Source organism: Gopherus evgoodei, chromosome 13 (assembly GCF_007399415.2).
Source record: "Gopherus evgoodei ecotype Sinaloan lineage chromosome 13, rGopEvg1_v1.p, whole genome shotgun sequence".
Lineage (NCBI taxonomy): Eukaryota > Metazoa > Chordata > Testudines > Testudinidae > Gopherus > Gopherus evgoodei.
The window spans coordinates 22097190-22118460 of NC_044334.1; the positions used below are offsets into that span (position 1 = coordinate 22097190).

At 42.7% G+C, this 21271-nt stretch overlaps 1 protein-coding gene across 2 annotated transcripts in view; it reads left to right on the forward strand.

Moving 5' to 3' along the window:
- Positions 1-21271, forward strand: part of SPPL3 (signal peptide peptidase like 3) — a 146506-nt gene that overhangs the window by 54046 nt on the left and 71189 nt on the right. The window contains exon 1 of one of the 2 annotated variants that reach the window (XM_030582440.1): positions 13193-13270. The exons of the other annotated variant lie outside the window; for it this stretch is intronic. The gene's annotated coding sequence lies outside the window, so the exon portion shown is untranslated. Of the gene's footprint in view, positions 1-13192; positions 13271-21271 lie in introns of those variants that run through there. 2 annotated transcript variants of the gene reach the window in all.

Sequence of the window (21271 nt, forward strand, 5' to 3'; positions counted from 1 at the left end):
AGCTTTCTGGAACATAAATTTTAATTCCAGTTCTGCACGGTGGTGGTGGCGGCGTGTACTTTTTTTAATGTAAGTTTTTAAATTTAAAGGGGGAGATGTAATGCTCAAATTGTGAATTGGCTATTTATGAGCAGAGCAGCTTCTTAAAGCTTTGTTTAAAGGTTACTGTATGCAATTCATATTGTAATCCATCCATGTTTCACTAAACCAACCACTGCTGTGGTGGTTCAGAATAGTGGGTGCAATAGAACCTTAACCACAGATCAGACGTAGTTCTGGTTGCCTAAGAATTATTGATAATAGCTGCTAGGTTCAGAAGAGAACAATTTCCTGCCCTGTCTTGTTTGTCAGGATTGAAAGGAATGTACTGGATAGTGGAGTCTAAATAGGTCCAGCCTTTATTTGAGTATTCAGGAAATGGAGGAAAAGTTTATTGTGCAACAAATTGAAACAGTCATTCCTACGGGTGAAGGTACCTTCAGAATTCTGGCCAGTTTTGTATCTTGTGAACCAAATATCATTTAGTTTTACTGATTCCAGGTCTACTTGATTCCCAAATCTTTAAACCAGGGGTCTCAAACTCAATTTACCTTAGGGTCAGGACCAGTCCTCAAATCCTCCCAGCGGGCCAATGATGTCGCTGAAGATGGTATTCAGAAAAGAAAACTTACATATTGTATTTTTTTCAAATTTCTTAGAAATACTAAAACTGTCATACAACTTCATACAATTCTTTGCCTGCCAGAGAGATTTTAGTTTGAGTGGTAGTGGTGTTAACGAGGAGTACTTGTGGCACCTTAGAGATTAACAAATTTATTTGGGCATAAGCTTTTGTGTAGGGAGGGGGATAACTCAGTGGTTTGAGCATTGGCCCGCTAAACCAGAGTAGTGAGTTCAATCCTTGAGGGGGCCATTTGGGAATTTAGTTAGGGATTGGTCCTGCTTTGACCAGGAGGTTGGACTAGATGACCTTCTGAGGTCCCTTCCAACCCTGATATTGTATGATTCTGTAAGTTCCCACATATACTCCTCAGAGTTTTTAGTGTTTGCCAGACACCTGGCAGCGCTTCAGTTCTGTCAGTTTAATATTTGGCCTCAGTGACTGAGCAGTTGAAACCTTCAGGATTGCAGTGAGGTGTGCATCAGATAGTTGTGTTCGGTATTTTTGACTTGTTTATATTCATGTGGAAAAAAATGACACTGCCTCCGTGGCTGACTGACTGGCAACTAATGATGGTGTCGGTGTCTCTGTCCCTCTCCCTCAGCCAATGGGTGCTATTGGGGAGGCGGGGTGGTGGTGGTGGCTGCGTCTGTAGCGAACGTTGCCGGCAGCATGGCTGCCTGCGTCTCTCCTCCGTGGGCCAGAGTGGGGAGGTTCTTGGGACGCAAATGGCCTGTGGGCTGGAAGTTTGAGACCCCTGCTTTAAATCTTCACGGTGTATCCCAGAAATACTGTTAGATGTGTTTTCAGTTGACAGTTGGAGATTTTATGTACTAAACTTTAAATGAACAGTTTGCCTATTTCCCACCACCCATAAAGTTTTCCATCAGAGTGGATCACTAGGGATTTCTCAGTTTGGCAGAGAGAAGGCTGCACTCTTAGATCATAAATACCAGGCGCTGGTGCATGCTTTGCCATCTGTTAGTGGCTCTTAGATACTTCTCTGGCCCTCATTTCTGGAACATCCTGCCATTTCCATAATTTTGGAGGCAGCCATTTAAGAGTTCCTTTTTTTTCCCCCTTCAGGTCTGTCACATCTTAGATCCCACTACTGGCATGTTGCTGCAGATGCCTAAATCAGTTCCTCCGTGTACTGCATTTCCATTGAAGACTAGCAGCACACCTTTGTGTCTTTAAGGGAACTATTGCAAGTTACTTATTAGAGTGCCTTCTTTCTCTGGAGGACAAATTGGATTTCCAGAATGGTTTGGCAAATAATTGAGGGCTGGTTGGCCTTGACCCATATACCTTTTAGATTAGTGGTTCTCAACCTATTTACAATTGTGGGCTGCATATTATACAGCTGTCTGTGGGCCACATCCTCACACTATATATACACTACCTGTATGCTCTGAGGATGTCACATGGGCTGCTGCTATATGCTGATTGGGCCACAAGTGGGCTTCAGCTGTTTTAGACAGTGGGTTTCCCTGACACATCTCTAGCCAAGGTTAGATGTGGCTTTGAGGTGGTACTTGAACTGGTTTCCTGCCAGGACTCTACAGCCTGCAGGAGCAGTGTCTCACTCTTGCTTGCTGTTGTTAGATACATTAGGGGATCCAAGTAAATCAGGCTGGCTTAGTATTCCTCTAGTCAGTCTATTTGCCCTTTGGTGTATCTCCCTGGAAAGTTTAGGTCTGTAGCTGAGGCATGAAATGAATGACATGGCAGTTGTGCGCTGGTGTGTATATTCTGACCCTAATACCACTGCTTGCCTTCTTTCATAGTACTATATTTCTGTCTCCTTTGGTTCTTCAGTTAGCTCTCATCTGGAGAGCTCAAAAGATGTGCAGTTGAGGAGGCAAAGCATCAAGAAAAGGTCTGGCAGCAGTCAGATGGAGGAAGAAAAGTATTCCTTAATGGCTTCCTCCAGAATAGCAGCAATAGCAGGGTAACCCAGTACTTAAGGGCAAGAACTGTGGAACAGCCCCACCCCCCAAAAATAAATTGCAGGCTAGAACACTAATTTTGCTTTCTTTTGCACTGAAGTTAAGTACTGCCTTAACAAACTGATTGCATGGGGTCCTATGTTCATGTGCCTTTTGCTCTATGCTGACAATCTGAACTAAGGTTCATATTTTATTACTTTCTTTATTGGCCCTGCAGTACATTAAATCTGTGCTTTTTAGCACAGACAATGTGAAGCATAGTTTATTGCATCAGAAGAAGTGAGCTGTAACCCACGAAAGCTTATGCTGAAATAAATTTGTTAGTCTCTAAGGTGCCACAAGTACTCCTGTTCTTGCTGTGGATACAGATTAACACGGCTGCTACTCTGAAACCAGTGTATTGATTGTGCATACACGGTTGTAGTGTCTCCTCATGATGCTTCCTATTTGGAGAAATATATTCCTAATTTTTCCATGAGGAACAATAGTATGTCTGCAGGTGCTCCACTTCAGGTGTGCCCCAGGCACTTTTTGATCAGAGATTTTCAGTAGCAGCATCTGTTCAGCCTGCGCGTGTGCTGTACATCTATTTGTGCTCCACACTGTGGCTATGTAGAGCTGCTTGGGCAAACTGCTCCTCAGTTCCTTCTCAACCACCCTTTGGCCTGAGACACAGCATCTAATATGCCTGCTCTAGCATAGCCTATAGCTTAGATTTTTTAGTGTTAGTTCTTAGTGATAGTTTAGCTTGGTTGTTTACCCAGTTGTATATGTTTATTTTGATAATTCTTGCATGCTTTGGGGGTTTTCTTTGAAACAGATTCCTTCCAGATGAGATGCTAGCTTCAGGGTTGTGATATTCTGGGATCCTCAGGCTTCAAATGCTGCCTCTTCTGCAGGGAGTGCATCCCAATTAGCAACGGTCATTCTCTGTGTCTGGTTGGCTATTTTGGCTGGTATATGGATGTGTCTCAGTGTAAGATCTGCATATCTTTTTAAAAGCACATGTAGAAGAATCAGGGATATTAAATTTAGTCTGCTCGTGCTAGAGCAAGACCTGAGATCAGGCTCAGAGAACCTCGTTGTAGATTAGCGCATTCAAGTGCCCTTGTACCCTGTTGACTTCTCTATCCTGGTCACCAAGAGCTTTGGGGAATAAGATCACAGACGGTACCAATAAGACTCAAAGGAATAGGGGTTCCGGATCTTCTACCAGAGATGATTATTCAAAGAAATCTTTTGCCTCACAGAATAACCATTTTGGAGACACAAGGTTTTGAGGCTCTAGGTTGTTCTGGTACTGGGAGTTCATTGAAGACTTTGACTTCTTCTAAGAGCTACAGTAGCAAGCATACTTCAGTACCAAAATCTCCCTTGGTACTGACTAGATATGACATCCAGCAGAGATTCTAAACATTCTGCTTTGAAAAAGGCTCCTTCTTACCACCTTCTGTACCCAAACCAATATATTAGGCTACTACACTGGTGTACCAGAAGATGGCAGCTTCTTCAGTACTGACGTCCAGTAGACATGCACCATCTAAGCATTCAGCATCCATGGTACTGGCGCTATCTCGACCACCACTGTTGTCTTTGGTATCAACACTGATCATTTCAGAGCCCCATCCAACCTCAGTTCAGACACACCTGGTACTCCAAATATTTCAGAGATCTGTTGTGTTTTGGAAGAGCTGGGGTCTCCATTACTAGCCAATATCAAGTGTTTGGTTCTAGGATCTTCTGGGACTCTTGGGACCATATCTTTCCCTGGTACCAACCAGCTCTCTGGCGCCTGCTGCACCACACGGACAGCTGTCCATGTTCATTATTTACTCCATCTTTGGACTGTGTTGTATATTTTGCTGATTGTCAGACTTCTGTCCAGTGATCTCCTATCGACCATGAAAGGGACTACTCACCTGTAACCTACACTGAAAGGAAGATTTAAAAGGCGAAACAATCTTGAGCCCTGCTTCACTGGTATGACCAATAGTGGATCCCTGCTTGCGCATCTTGTGGGTCCCCTCAGTGGCCTTTTTGAGATCTGTGTGTGTCTATCACCAGCAGTTCTCGAGAGCTCCTAGGTAGTTTCTCCCATGGGGTGCACATACACTTGGCTGATCCTCCACTTCCTCATCAACAGCTGGAGCCTGAGGAGGAAACTGTCGAGGAGCAAGAGGCCAGAGCAGACCAGTTGACGCCTCAGACAAATAGATTATCATTATCGCCAGATCAAGGTGTAATGCCTTCACCACCTTCTTTGACTGACAATTTCAAGTGGTTTCAGAAGCTTTTGAAATGCCTTGCTGTTTTGCTCCGGATTCCTTTAGAGGAGGTCCAAGAGTAGCAACATAAACTTTTGGGTATCCTTTACACCACATCTTCTGAATGAGCGCTGTTACCAGTGAATGAGGTTCTATTGGAAACTGAAAAAAGCATGTCATAGACCTCAGTGATGGTGTCACCAGCTTGTAAACATGCTGACAAAAATACATTGTTCCAGCAAAAATCTCTGAATTTTTATTTTCCCATCCTTCATCAAATTCTTCTGTTGTGGAGGCAGTCAATGAGTATTGTAGACAACACCATACAAAGTCTACACCTTATGATATAGTGAGTAGTTTAAGGCCATTGCTAGAACCTTGTGGCTGACCTCCCTACATGCAGCTGAGACTCTGGCTTATTCCATGTCTACCACTGTCATCAGGCATTGAGTGTCTTGGCTGCAACTGTCCAGTTTCCCTACAGTGGTTCATAATAGCACAGAAGACCTCCCTTTTGGCAGACATAATTTATTTTCAAAGTCCATAGACACATTTCTCCATACTTGAAAAGTTTGTGGGCCACATTCAGGTCCCTTGGTATATGTATACCTGCGAACAAAAGAAAATTTAGCAGATCTCCAGCAATGCAGAGATCTTATACGATTCAGTCTTCTATTACTGTAGGCAAACTGAATCATCTAAAAAGAGATGGAGGTATCAGAAGACGAAACCTCCTACTGCGACTACACACTACCAACTAGCCTTATCTTCATTCAACTGTCAATTTTAATAGCTTTGGTCGAGGACTCAGAATATTCCCACCTCAGAACTCTTCAGCTCCCCATCCTACCCACCTCCCTGTCTTTACGGACCATCTCTCCCATTTTCCAACAGATGAGTCTTTGGAGGTCATAACACTGGGCTGCTCAATCTGTTTTACCTTCATTCCCTGCCCCCCCCAAGCAGGCCAAGTCTCTCTTCCGGGATTTATCTCACAAACACTTGCTGAGACAGGAAATGATATCTCTTCTATACTTAGTGTAGTCATAAAAACAGTTGTAGCCCTGCGTAAGGGGAATGGATTGTTGTCAAGTTCACCTCTTCCACGCCACCGTCATTTTTTCCTTCGTAGTAGACACCTTTAGGCCACTCAGCGTCATCTCCTCCCTAGGCTGTAAACTGACAAACCTTTAAGTCTCTGCAATAAAAGGGCTTTAGAGAATTAACATGGTACGCTTTAGGGCTGAGGTAGGGAATGCTGAGAGATAGTTAACAGCTCCCAGGCGCTCTTGAACCGTGAATGGCCCTTCCCATGACGCTTCTATCTTATGGGCCTGTTGCGCCTTCAAGACTGTAACCTAGTCCCCTACTTGGAAGGAATGCTCTCTGGTATGTTTGTCATACTAGGCCTTTTGCTCTTCCTGAGCATCCTTTAGGTTTTCTTTAGCAGGGCTAATGAGTGTCAGAGGGTGCTTTGTAGGTTGTTTACAAAGTCTAGAATGTTAGTTCTTGGAGAAGGCTTAAACCCCTCCCATTGCTGCTTCACCAACTGTAATGGCCCCTTAACCTCGTGGCCATACACAAGTTTGAATGGTGAAAACCCTAAACTGGGATGTGGTACAGCCCTGTAGGCAAAAAGCAGCTGCTGCAACACTGGGTCCCAATCATTGGAGTGTTCATTTATGAATTTACATATCATGGCCCCCAAAGTTCCATTAAACCTCTCCACCAGGCCATTGGTTTGATGGTGGTAAGGGGTGGCAACCAAGTGATTCACCCTATGAGCTTCCCACAGATTTTTCATGATCCCTGCCAGGAAATTAGTTCCTGAATCTGTAAGGATGTCGGAGGGCCAACCTACCCTGACAAAAATGTCTGCTGAGGTCTGGCACACAGTTTTAGCTCTGGTGTTGCTTAGAGCTACTGCTTCCGGCCATCGGGTAGCAAAGTCCACGAAAGTCAGTATGTACTGCTTTCCTCTGGTGTCTTTTTTGGGAAAGGACCCAGAATATCCACAGCTACTCGCTGAAATGGGACCTCAATTATGGGGAGTGGCTGGAGAGGGGCTATGGCCTGGTCTTGGGGCTTCCCCACCCGTTGGCACACCTCACAAGACCGGACATAATTAGCAACGTCCTTGCCCATTCCTTCCCAGTGGAAGGACTTCCCCAAATGGTCTTTGGTTCTATTCACCCCGGAATGGCCACTTGGATGATCATGAGCTAAACTCAAGAGCTTTACCCGGTACTTAGTTGGAACTACCAACTGTCTTTGAAGACTCCAGTCTTCCTGGTGTCCACCAGAAAGAGTCTCCTTGTATAAAAGTCCTTGTTCTACAACAAACTGGGATCGGTTAGAAGAGCTGAGAGGTGGTTGGGTGCTCCGTGCGACCACTCAAGCTTTCTGAAGGCTGTCATCAGCTTCCTGTTCAGACTGGACTGGTCCCTTGAGGCCGGAGACATCAGTTCCTCCTTAGACTATGGACTTGGGCTTGGTCCCTCTGGAAGAGATGTAGGTGATGGGGTTGTTTTCGTTGATAGTGCGCCAGCGGAAAGCGGTTCACCATGTGATATTTCAGGCTCTGGCTGAGCCTCTTGGGTATGGTTGTCTGCTGCTTCTGCCAGTTCAGGCCCACTGGTGCCCTCTGGCGCTGAAGTTGTAGATGGGTTTGCAAGCACTGGAGTCAGTGTTGGCAACGGTTCTGGTGCTGGTTGCTTTTCCAGTTCTGGTTCTGGGACGGATGCACTATGGCTGTTGCAGTCGTTGGCAGGGGATCCGGTTCTACCACCTCTCTCTGGGTCTCTGGTAACACAGACGGGGCCCTTGTGGATGGCTCAGGAACAGGGATTGGTGTGGAAGCTTGTTTGGCCTGGCTGCGTGTGACCATTCCCACCCTCTTGGCCAGCTTCACGTGGTTGGCCAAGTCTTTCCCCAGTAACATGGGGATGGGATAATTGTCATAGACTGCAAAAGTCCGCATTCCTGACCCGCCTTTGTGCTGGACCGGCAATTCAGCTGTAGACAAGCTTATAGATTTTGACATGAATGGGTGAATTGTCGCTTGGGCTTCTGGGTTGATGAATTTGGGGTCCACTAAGGATTGGTGGATAGCTGACACTTGTGCCCCTGTGTCTCTCCACGCGATAACCTTCTTTCCGCCTACTCAAGTTTTCCCTTCTCTCCGAGGGTATTTGAGAGGCATCTGGGCCTGGGGATCTTAGGTGTGATTGCGGTGTAATGAACTGTAATCGGTTGGGGTTCTTGGGGCAGTGGACCTTTACATGTCCCAGTTCATTACATTTAAAACATCGCCCGGCTGAGTGGTCACTAGGTCAAGGTGGGTTGCTGGAGACTGGTGAGGTGGGAAAATAGGGTGTCTGGGGCTTTCCTTGGGTTGTAGGTGGGGTCTTGGGTTGCCCCCGGTGATAGGGTTTATTTTCGGTTTGCCCCCTCTGATATTCGCTCCCCTTGCTAGTAGTTTTTTTCTTTTCCACCACTTCCACCCATCTGGCTCCAATCTCCCCCGCCTTGGTTACAGTTTTGGGCTTCCCATCTAGGATGTACCTTTCTATTTCCTCAGGAACACCTTCGAAGAACTGCTCTATTTGCATTAGGAAGGACAGCTCTTCCAGAGATTTAGCACTTGCTCCTGATATCTAGGCATCCCAATTCTTTCCAATGTGGTAGGCGTGTCGGGTAAATGACACATCTGGTTTCCACCTTAGGGGTCTGAACCGCCGATGGGCATGCTCAGGTGTTAGCCCCGTTCTGATTCTGGCCTTGGTTTGAAAAAGATTATAATCGTTCATGTGTTCCTTAGGCATTTCAGCCGCCACCTCTGCTAAGGGTCCACTGAGCTGTGGCCTCAGTTCTATCATGTACTGGTCTGCAGAGATGCTGTACCCAAGGCAGGCGCTTTCAAAATTTTCTAAGAAGACCTCAGTATCATCACCTGCCTTGTAGATGGGGAATTTTCTGGGATGGGAAACAGTACCCGGAGAAGGGTTGTTAGGGTTGGCTGGTATGTCCGGCTTAGCCCTTGCTAATTCCAGGGCCTCCTGGTTGGCCTCCCTCTGGATCTCCATCTCTTTTTGTTTCCTCTCCATAGATCTCTGGTGGTCAGCTTCTTTGGCTTTCTCTTTTCTCTCTCTTTCTTTTTGTTTCATCTCCATCTCTTTTTGTTTCATCTCTATCTCTTTTTTTCTCTCCTCCATAGCTCTTTTGTGGGCAGCCTCTTCTCTGGCTATTTCTAATTGTTTTATTTCCATCTCTCTCTTATGTTCGTTGTTTTTCTTTGTTGCTTCTAGCCTAGCCAGCTCTAGTTTGTTAGTTGCTCCACTGGTACTCATTTTCCTGCTTTCTTGTGCTGGCCACACCCCTCTGCAGCTCACTGAAACTGGGATGCACTCAGCTCAGGGCTGCTTGGTTAACAGAGACTTTCTAACTAGCTATACCTGAGAGGTAAAAAGAGAGAACAATTCAGCTTGTAAATTCCTTTTGCTGGCTGCTTGCTCACAGTTTGAAGCCTCCTCTTAAGAAAGACCCTTGTTAAAAAACTTAACGCTTCTGCCTTCAGGCTACTTTCTAAGCATCTAGAAAGGAGAGAAAAAAAAATCCTATTGGCTTTTGGTTCCTAAAAATATCTCACCGCTGCTCACCATGTCAAGGTTCCTTCCCCACTCTGAACTTTAGGGTATAAATGTGGGGACCTGCATGGATACTTCTAAGCTTATTTACTATCTTAGAGCTGGTAACTCTGCCACCATCCAGAAATTTTAGTGTCTGGAGCACTTCCTGTCCCCTCAAAACCCTCCCCTCCCTGGGTGGCCTTGAGGGCCTTGACTAATTCCCTAGTGAACACAGATCCAAACCCCTTGGATCTTAAAACAAGGAGAAATAAACCATCCCCCCTCTTTTCCCCCACCAATCCCTGGTGAGTCCAGATCCAACCCCCTTGGATCTTAAAACAAGGAAAAATCAATCAGGTTCTTAAAAAGAAAGCTTTTAATTAAAGAAAGGTAAAAACCATCTCTCTGTAAAATCAGGATGGAAAATACTTTATAGGGTAATAAAATTCATATAGCCCAGAGGAACCCCCTCTAGCCTTAGGTTCAAAGTTACAGCAAGCAGAGGTAAAATCCTCTCAGCAAAAAAAAAGGACATTTACAGGTTGAGAAAACAAAAATAAGACTAATCCGCCTTGCCTGGCTATTATTTACAATTTTGAAACATGAGAGACTGATAAAGAAATATTTGGAGAGCCTGGATTAACGTCTGGTCCCTCTTAGTCCCAAGAGTGAACCACTCCCAAAACAAAGAGCACAAAGAGAGACTTCCCTCCACCAAGATTTGAAAGTATCTTGTCCCCTTATTGGGACAGGTGTTAGCCAGGTTCACTGAGCTTCTTAACCCTTTACAGGTAAAAGAGGCATTAACCCTTAACTATCTGTTTATAACAATTGTATTTCACGTATTTTCTGGCCCCCCCAAAAGAATGGGGAATGGAGACAGATACTAGCTCCCAGATGCCTAAATGCTTTTGTGAAATTACAGAAATTCAGGATGGTGACTCTCGCAGCTGCTATTCCATCTTTAGATTCCAGGGACTGGTTTGCAGCCTTCAGAACACAGTTTCACATCACAATTCAACCTTCTCATGAGAGATTTTTATTTTACAATTGGTCAGGATCGCTTCTAAGAATCAAGTGCTTCCCTTTCGCCTCTCCTCTGCCTCAGTAGTAGTCTCAAAGGTCATGGCAGTGGTAGCAGCTTAGTTTTGGCAGATGGAAATACTCATCTTCCTCTGCCTCGACAATTGGCTGCTTGTAAAGACAGCTATGACTCTCTTTCACAGTTTGTCTTCAACAGAGCATCAGAAAGTCTATTTTGAGCCCAGTTAATCAGAGATCCTTGATAGGAGCTTTCCTGAATGCTGTTAACAGCCAGGGCATACCTTCCTGCAGGTAGGTTCATGATACTAATAAACCTAATTTCAGAGATTCAAATAAATGCCTACAGCTACTGGTTCTTATGGTAGCATATACTTTTGTAACCCCATATGCCAGGTTACATCTTCACTGCTTTCAGGGATGGCTTGAAACAGTTTATACTTTGAACAAATAGTCTGGATAGGATGGTGTCTGTTCTTCATTGGGTTCTGGACTCATTTAATTGATGGAAAGACCTGTGCCAACTATGTACAGTAGTTCGTTTCAACCAATCTCCTCCAACAGTCACCATAACTTAAGATGTCTCTCTCGTAGGGTGGGGAGCTCACCTAGGTGTGCAGAGAGCCAATGGTTTGTTCAAAGGTCTTAACTTCACATTAGGTTCCTGAAATTAGGAGCAGTCAGGAATGCCTTTGTCTGTTTTGTTCCCCTCATCATGGATCAATCTGCAAAAGCCACTACTGACAACATAGCCTGCATGTTTTACATAAGTTGTCAAGGGGGCAAGATCCACGTTCTTCTGTGTCGAAGCAATAAGGCTGTGGAAATGCTGTATAGCCAACCATCTTCTCATTTCAGCCTCTTACTTTCAGGCATTCAAAACATTCAAAACACTGGCTGACAATCTGAGTAGGCACTTCTCCCAAGATTACAAATGGGAATTCCCTCTTGGCTTTTCAGATGCACATTTTTCTAAGATGGGGATTTCCAGAAGCGGATTTCTTTGCAACTGCTGCCAACCGAAAGTGGAAGGAAATTGTGTTCAAGAGGGGGTCTGGGCCATCGGTTCCTAGGGGACACATTTCTCATTCCTTGGATGAAGGGTCTTTTCTGTGCATATCCACCCATACCTCTACTTTTGAAGGTGCTAAACAAAATCAAACAGAACAAAAGTCATTCTTACTGCACCAACGTGGTTGAGACGAATCTCACTTGATTTGTGTCACTACCTGTCCATTGTTACTCTTCCCCAACTGTTGTTCATGTGTTATCTCAGATCTCCATTGAGTTTCTCCATCCCAATCTGGACATCTTTTGACTCAGCTTGGCTCTTCCATGGTTCAACCGAGGTTCAACAAGTCCTATTAAACTGCAGAAAGGTTTCTACCAGAACTATTTATCTTCACTAAAAGAGGTTTCATCACTAGTGCATTCAGTGACAGCTTTCATAAATTCGTTCTCCTCCTCTTGCTGTTCTAGTTTATCTTTAGGAATTAAGAAAGTCATGTCTTTCTATGAGTTCTTAAAGTTCTTTTAGCAGTGCTCACAGCCTTCCATTAGTCTGTGGAGGGATCCACCATATTTGCCTACCTGACAATGGTAGGGTTCTTTAAAGGGTTGATTAATCTATTCTTATAAATAAGAAATCCACTCCCATATGGGATTTTAACTTAGTCCTTCATTGCCTCATGTAACTTGGATTTGATCCACCAGCTAATTGTTTTCTGGTACACTTATCTATGAAAAAGGCATTTTTGGGAGCCATAACTTCTGCCCACAGGGTCAAAAAACTGGGGGCATTAGTGTCAGAACTCTCCCCTTAACAGTTTTCTTTTAAGGAAAAGGTTTTCTTATGACCACATCCTGAATTTTTACCAAAAATATCCTCCCATTTTCACATCAGCCACGTTATTACGCTTTCCTGTGCCTCCCCCCCCCCCCAAAAAAAATAAAGAAGTGCCACTAGTCTAGAGGAGAATCTACTCTGTACTTTAGAAGGGCGTTAGCTTTGTAAGTTGACAGAAACAGTCTGTTGAGAAGGTCTCAAAGACTGTTAATTTTGTTTCCGGAGAGATCAAAAGGGCCTACAGTTTACACTCGGACTTTCAAAATGGATTTATGGCTGTATTCTCACTTGCTACAAGGCTGCTAATGCTCAGCCACCTTTAAGAGTGACAGCCCATTCTGCTAGATCCCAGTCTGCCTCCATGACATTATTGAAAGATGTACTAGTGACTGAAATTTGTGAAGCTGGACTTTGTACGTCTGTTCACACTTTCTCAAAACTCTCTACCCTTCTGTGTGCTTCTAGGTCAGATGCTGCTGTTGTCATGGCAGTTCAATCATCTGTCTTAGAGCCAGCTGCAAAGCTCACTTCTCTCTGTGGGTAGTGACCAGAAACCACCTGACGTTACTCCAAGAAGTGCAGTAGTTGGAGTTCTTTTGAGATGTGTCCCCCTATGGGTGCTCCACTACTGGCCTTCCATCCCCTCTGCTTTGAAGTCTTGTCTGTGGGATGTTTCAATGGAGAAGAAACTGAGCTGAGGGTGGTTTACCCACTCTGCTCTATATATCCTCGGTATGGGGCACAAGGAGGTGTGGCACGCATGTGCAGGCCAGGCCTAACAAAGTTACCAAAAATCTCTGATCAAAGGTGCATAAGGAGCATGCATACCTGAAGTGGAGCATCCATGGGGGACACATCTTCAAGTCCAGTTACTGCACAAGGTGAGTACCCTCTCCTTCTGTGCTGCAATTGTTCGTTTGATCTCTGTACTGAGGTAAATAAAATAGTTAATTTTTTTTCTTACATCTTTGTTTTAGGGGTTGTCTAGACTAAAATTAACCGATTATGGAGTGTCAGGTTTTAGCTTATGCAAGTTTTAGCTAAATTAATGAGCAATTAGTAGACTCCAGTTATAATAGGAGCAAAAATTCTAGTTTAAACAAACACTTAGAGTCGGATTTTTCTCTGCCTCTGCCTGGAACTAGATACTCAAATCAATTTTTGCAAGATCAAATATGGTTTAGTGCATATCTCTAGAAGATGATCCTGCCAATAGAGGAAAGCTTCTATCTCAGAGTTAAACAATATGTTGGCTGCAAAGACTACATGCTTCTTTGTTTCTGTTTTAAAAGAACTTAGTGGAACATCCTTAGTTCGAGTGTAACTGACTTTCTTTATTAGCCATCTTTAAAAACTGAAATTTTTATAGCACTTAATTCTGTCTGACTTTGATTTTTTTAAGCAGTGGTACCTCCGCCTCGTCCTACCAAACAAAGTTGGATTCCAACTGTTTGCGTGAGAAACTGTTTTCACATCCCTACAAAGAAAGTGTTAGGTTTTTACTTGAAACTCTTAATTACCCCATGGTATCATTTAAGATTTTTTTGATTTTAACTTCTTTTTTTTTACTGAAAAACTACTCCCTATTCTATTCAAATTTAAAATATAATCTTCCTGCTCTTTAATCTACTTTTCTGTTTCAAGAAAATATTAATAGCTTTTAAATTTCCGTGCCTGGGCTTGCCTGTCCTCATGGACAAACTTCAAGTTCACTTTTTCCCACATGCACCTCTTGCAGTGCTCCAAAGATGGTCTGTGATTTAAAAGTCCCATGTGCCTTAATCTTTTGCTGATATTGATGTCAGTCAAGTACACTTGATGTAGTTAGAGAGTAGATTTAGTTTATTCCTACTAAATTGGGAATACTGCAGAGTTCCAAAGCTTTTTCATATCCTTCATGAGGTGTGTGCAAGTGGTGTTGGGGTCTTATTGTTAATTATTTTTCTGTATTTAGGTATGTAGAAAAACATTAAAGAGTGACTGGGGATGCTTGTAGTGATTTTTTTAAAGAGATTAATTACATAATTTGTTTGCCGAAGATAACTTATGGATTGTGTGAGAAATAATTCTAGAGTTCTGTCCAGAGTTAATTCTTTAGGTGGCTGGGATGGTTTGTGCTGGTCCTGTTATCTTTATTTTAAAACAGTTACATACTTCCTTGCTATTATCCTTGGGTTTGTTCAGCTTTCAATGAAAACAAAACCATGGATTGTTTCTCTGGGTTTGTGTTACAGTTCTTATTATCTGGAAGGATTTCAAGCTGATTGAAAACAGATTAGAAAGAAAGTATAAATCATACATTTGGGGAGCTGTGGAAGCTAAACTTTGACACAGACAAAAGCGGCTCTCAATCTGTTTTTGAGGAAACCCTGGTATTTCATGAGATGATTTGCTACCTCATATGTAAGGTTAAGATTTTGTCCTGGTTATTTTTAGTAAAAGTCGCAGACCACTCATGGGCAATGAACAAAAATTCTCAGAAGGCTGTGGCTTGTCTGACTGCCACTAAAAATAAGGGTTGGGGGGGATGGAAGGGGGAGAATGACTGCAGGGTGGGGGCACTAACAGCTCTGTGGCCCACACTGCCCATAGTGGTGGCTCGGACCTTCATCTCTGTTGCCCCTGGACACAGCTGAAGCAGAAAATGTCCATGACGTCTTTGAAAGTCATGGAATCCATTACTTCCATGACCTCCGTGACAAAATCTTGTCCTTACTCATAGGCCTTATTGGAGGAAGAGAACTTGTGAAGGGGACTGTTATAACAGGGCTGCTTGTTTAGCCATCCTTTGATAACACTATCCTTTTAATTATAAAAGGTACATCTGTGTAGTCCCTGTAATTCTGTAACAATAAATACAGTATGTTGACCTGGTTATTTGGATGTTTACTGTGTGGCTTGTGTTGGGTTAGAAATTGAAATTATTCCTATGTGAATGTTAGGTTAGTTTAATAGCCGGCTGTTGGAAAAACAAGCAGGAAAAAGTACAATAGCTTGACCTAGCCAGCCAGTCTCCAAAGCTTAAGGGACAATGCAAGAGCCATTTGCTTTGATGTTCTAACTATGATGCTCTGCTGAGCTCACCTGACTAGTTTGTCAAGGGGTGTGTGTGTGTTCCAACCTTGGGAACAGCACAACAAAGGCCCTGACTGGATTTAAGAGGACATACTCACTAAATCTGGGAAAGACAATTAAGGGAAACAGATGGACACTGAGACCCCAGAGGTTAGAGTAACTGGGAGTGTGAGGAACTTCATAGGCTTCCCTCCAGGGGGTGGTAAGCTTTTAGTTAAGAGATGATGGCATTGCTGTCTGCCTCAAATATCTACAGGGCAATGGACTATACTCAGACATAAACCCCAAATACATCGCCAAGCTCATCCATTTCATCCTCCCCCATAACAGTTCTACATTCAACAATAAACATTTTGCCCAAATCATGGGAGAAGCCATGGACACTAGGATGGCTCCCTAATTTGCCAGCCTCTTTATGGGCCACATGGAGGAAGAATTTCTGGACAAATGCACCACGACGCCAGTGATATACCTGAGATACATCAATGATATATTTTCATCCTCTGGACATATGACCTAAACTCAGTTTCAGATTTTCATCACAACTTCAACCACCACCACTCGTCAGTCAGATTGTTTCTAAACACTTTGTGGCAGGAAATTGTACCAGTTGATGCTGATACAAATAAGATTCAGCAATGGAACCTTACAGGCAAGTATTATTGAGAAATTCATAGATCACCACGTTTTCCTTCAGAGATCCAGTAACCACCCCTAATACACCAAGAAGTCTGCTATCTACAGCTGAGCACTGAGATACCACAGAATATACTCTGAGTAAAGTCTGGAATATATGCCTTAACACATTTTAAAATCACCTTCACCAAACAAGGACACTCCACCAAAGAAGTAGATTGCATTATGGAATAGGGCACTCAAAATACCTCTGTAGAGCCTGCTTCAATCCTGAGTGGCAGATGAGTGGGGCGAAATACTCTGACTGTACCACTTCTAGTTTTCACTTACCGCCCACTCTGGAACCCATGTGGAGTATCATAAAACAGTTAGAATCCAGACTTGATGGGATCCACATATTGAAAAATCTTTTTTTGGCCTTCAAACACTCCCCCAACCATGCCAAGCTCATCAGAAGCAAGCTCCCCAAAGATCAGAACCCACCAGATCCTGCCATAACAAATGCAAAACCTGCAGACATACCACCACAGCTATGATGATCAGTATCTCCTCCCTGCCCCCCCTTTCAAAATCCATGGGATTTACACATGTCCATCACGATATGTGGTATACCTCATCCAGTGCATAAATGCCCCAATAACTATGCGAGTTAAACCAGACAATCACTACACTCTCGAAGGAACTCACACAAAAAATAAGGCTAAAACATCAACTCACCCATGGCCGAATACTTTTCATAAAATGATCACTCCATATTTGATCTTTGTTTTCATCCTCAAAGGAAAGCTGCACTACACCTTCAAAAGATGAGCCTCAGAGCTTAAATTCATAACTGCTAGACACTACAAATCATGGTCTTAATAAAGACACTAGATTTATGGCTTATTAAAACAATCTATAACCCCTGAAAGCCCCCCACGCTTCCTTTTTTTCGGTGTCCTCTGACTGCAGAAGTGTTAACAGGCCAATTCACTTTGAATGATCTCTTGGAATATGATTACTTAAAATGCTTACACTAAACAATCAGTTCCACCTGTTATTTAGTTGTGACACACTCAGTACCTTTCCCAGACCTGAAGAAGAGCTCTGTGTAGCTCAAAAGCCTGTCTCTTTCACTAACAAAAAAACTACTACGTCCACCTTTTCTCTCTTTAGTCAAGATAGATATGAGTGTAGACTGTTATGAAATCCTTTCTCTGATGTTTATGCTTTGTTCCAGCTGTTAAGATTAAATTGTATGTTGATTTAAGAAGGCTGCCTGGTCTCTCTCTTCACCAACGGTCACAGAGTCCCAAAGGAAAGAACTGCAAGTACCGAATGCAGTTGGACCTGTTGGGTAAGCATGGTTGGCAGGCAGGGTAGTGTAGCTGACGGCCTGGTGTAAGAATGTGGGAGAACTGCAGTTCCATCCTGGGAAATATAAAGGCCTATCACTTGGTGGGGTGCACTAATAAAAACCAGGGAGGGCTCAGAGGTGCAGCCTGCCTTGTAACTGAGACAGTCACATCATACTCCCACCTTCCCAGGAAAAGAGACTGAAACTCTGTGGTTTCTGTGTGAGGTAGCTTTTATTGAACAAATAGCATCTGCAGTCTCTTCAGATTTCTGCAGCAACTGGAGTAAACATTTCAAACTGTTCCAAGTTCCAGCTAATTTCTTAATTTAATTTGATATCAATAGCAAATAGACAGCTGTTAGTCTGATGAGTAGATTTTGTAGTGGCCTTGTTTCTGAAATGCTAACAAATCTGGAGGAGTGTTGAAACATCTTGCTTGATGAAAGGCCAGCTTGTTCTGAGCCAGCCAGAAAAAACATGATCCACCAAGGTCACGTGTAATATGTTGAGCCCCTGTGGTCAATTTTTCAGATAGGATGGAGTTTTTGAACTCTCTAGCCTTGGAGCTGTGCAAGATATCTTTGTAGTATGAGACAGTTCTGAAACTGGTGATTTGATTCAGTAAATGTGTCTGAAGATTTTTTTTTTTTTACATGCCTTCCCTTTTCCCTTCAGTGCCCTGATAGCAAAAGCTAAACTTTTGGGAACGGTTTTTTAGATAGAAGATGGTTTGTCTTTGGGATTATTAGTAGACAAAGTCCCAAGTTAGCATTTTGCTTGAGGTTTTGGTTAGATTTTAGTTTACAGTTTAAGGTGACCTTCAAAGGTTTTTTATTGTTTTCTAATAGCCCTCAAATGCTATTGTACGTTAAGTTCACCTAAGAGGTAAAAAAAATACTTATTCTGTCTTCCTCAAAAGGTAGGCTTTTGGACACTGCACACACTTAGACTTCAGAGTTCATGTAACTTGGTGACATCTGAAGTGTGAGCTGGTCCTTGTCTGAGGCTTTTTTCCCCCACTTAAAACTAGGCTGAAAGGCTGTAATGTACAAGATGTTGGTTGTACCAAAATTACGCTGGCTTAACTTCAATCTGTTTTTATCCCAATTTAGTTACACCAGTGCAAATCCATGTGTAGACAAATTGAAGTAAGAGTGAATGTAGCTTATTTTGATTTATCTTAAGTTGATTCCTAATTGCCTTAAGTTAAATCAAAATAAGGCTGGGTCCATGGGAGGAGTACTTTGCCAATTTACCTATATCAGTATGCTGGCAAAGTGTTCACAGTGTGGATGGAACTTGTGCAGGCAAAGCTGCTTTTGCCAGAATAACTTGTTCTTGTGCTGCCCTTCCATCAATGAAATAAGCTGTGCTGGCAAAAGTTCATTTTGCTAGTACAGCTGTATATACACCGGTGGTGTTGGTCACATCGCACCTCATCATGCTTCTGACTGACATAGCTAAGCTGGCCAAAGAGTGTAGTGTAGACTTGACGGAAGTGTCTATTCATCTTTTTGCGCTAATTTAACTCAACTAGTTTAAAATAAAACCTCAAGTTAAACCCCTTTAGAGTTTAAACTTTCTCTTCTTCAGCTGAAGTACAACTACTTTTAAGAGTATAACCCAAGGCCCCATGCACTCAGCAGCAAATTGGGCCTAATTTCTGTGGCAGTTTGAACATTCTTCGTCAGATTCATTTAAATTAAAAACTGTAGACTTTTTAGTTAAAATATGAACATCAGTAGTACATTAGTACAATAGCCAGCCTCTGTTTTTATATTAAATATATATTTTATGCTGTTACCATATTCTGCTTTGTTCTTAACTCATTGAAATGAAATGAAATGAAATGAAATGAGGTTCACTTGTCTTCAGTTACTGCTGCGCACTTATTGAAGACATCACTGCATTGCCTTACACTGAAATTTGAATGTTTTCTTCATTATCAGTAAGGGCTCAAAACAGTTTTTTGAAAGTGAAACGTTAAGTTCTGGAGCACAGTTCTGTACTGAAGAATGGATTCTGCAGAACAGCGGAAAGCCCAGTAATCACAGTTTAACCACATTAAAATAGATTTACAGTAACTCCTTGCTTAATGTTGCAGTTATGTTCCTGAAAAATGCGACTTTAAGTGAAACATTGTTAAGTGAATCCAATTTCCCCATAAGAATTAATGTAAATACGGAGGATTAGGGTCCAGGGAAATTTTTTTCACCAGACAAAAGATTATAGTGTGTGCGCACGTGCATGTGTGTGAGAGAGAGAGAGAGCAGTTCCAAGGCAGAGGGCAGGAGCAGCACACGGTAGTGGGGGAAGGGACAACTGCAACTGCTGGCTATGATAGCCTGCTGAGCAGCTGCTGCACAGGGCACTTAGGGGAACAGGGGGCTAATAGGGGGGCTGCCCGTCCAACCTGGTTCCATGCCTTCACCAGTTAGCTCCAATGGGCTGCTCTTTTTTCAAGCAGTGGACAAAGCAGGCAGCTGCCAGACAGTGTTATAAGGGAGCATTGCATAACTTTAAACGAGCATGTTCTCTAGTCTAATTGATCAGCAACATAACAAAAAAACAATGTTAACTGGGAGGACTTGAAGTGAGGAGTTGTTACAGATTTTGAGCCAGGCTCGTGCCATATTCAAGATGTACAGAGTAACAGATACCAGTAAACAAAGCAGTTAAAAAAACCCACAAAACTGCTAAGAAATAAACATAGGAAATTTACTACTTCAGAGCCTAGGACTGTGGAGTAGGACTTTAATTTCTGCTTGGAGGTGATATTGTGTTGAGTGCTAATGCAGTGAATTGTTTTTGATCTGTAACTGAATTGTCCTTTGTTCAGAGAAAGAAAGGAAGGAAAATCCCCAGGTCTTTATTTGTCTAAAACTCAGAAGCCCTGGTCAGCTTGTGTGGGGAAGACATGAAACTTATGTCCAGATTCACATTTATTTATATATATATTTATAATGTGCAGTATAAAAATGTATATTTCTTATGAGTATTATCCTGCAGCTCTTAAATTATTGCAGTTTAACTCTTTCAATTGTGCTTTTTATTTTTGGATTGGAAACTTATTTCCCATCAGTTGCATGTGCCCCAGGAGAATTAGTTCAAAGATGTATTCTCTTCAGTATCCATTGACTCCATTCTTCCTTCAGGAGCAGCTTGGTTATGTGCAATCATTTATGTAGTATTTGTTAGAGAGTAAAGAACTTGCACCTGGCATGTGACTGGTTTTGAAGTGGTGGCATGTCATTCTACACTGTTTGAGAGAGGTGATCCCCTTGATAACATGAATCAGATATTCTGATCCTTTCATGCAGTGGTTAGAAGTTAATCTTCTTTGTGCTTTCATTCCTGCATTATAGTGGGTGTTGAAAACAGAACATGAAATTTGGAACATTTCCAGCTGCTGTAATTCTTAAACATTGTTTAACATGTCATTTATTTGCTCTGTTGGCAAACAGTTGGGTAAACCAGAGGAGGTAGCTCAAATGGCAGCACCAGCAACAGTTTTGTCTATAAGGGTTTCTCCGAATGCTTTGCTGAATATTTCACTGATCATGGAAAGCGGTGTGTCTTTAAGAGCTTAGTCAGTAGCCAGGCATTCAGATGTGGCCATGATTTCCAGGATTTATTTTCCTACTGAAAGATGAGGAGGGTATTGGATTTTGGAATGGTCTGTCTAAATATTTCTGTGCAGTCTCTAGTGCTATGTAAATCTCAAGTCAAACAGATTAACTTCTTGTAAATTAATGCAATGCAGTAAATCCTCATTTTTACTTCAAAATATGTGCATGTTCAGTGAGTCCTAACCAAAGCTCGATGGGAAAATCAG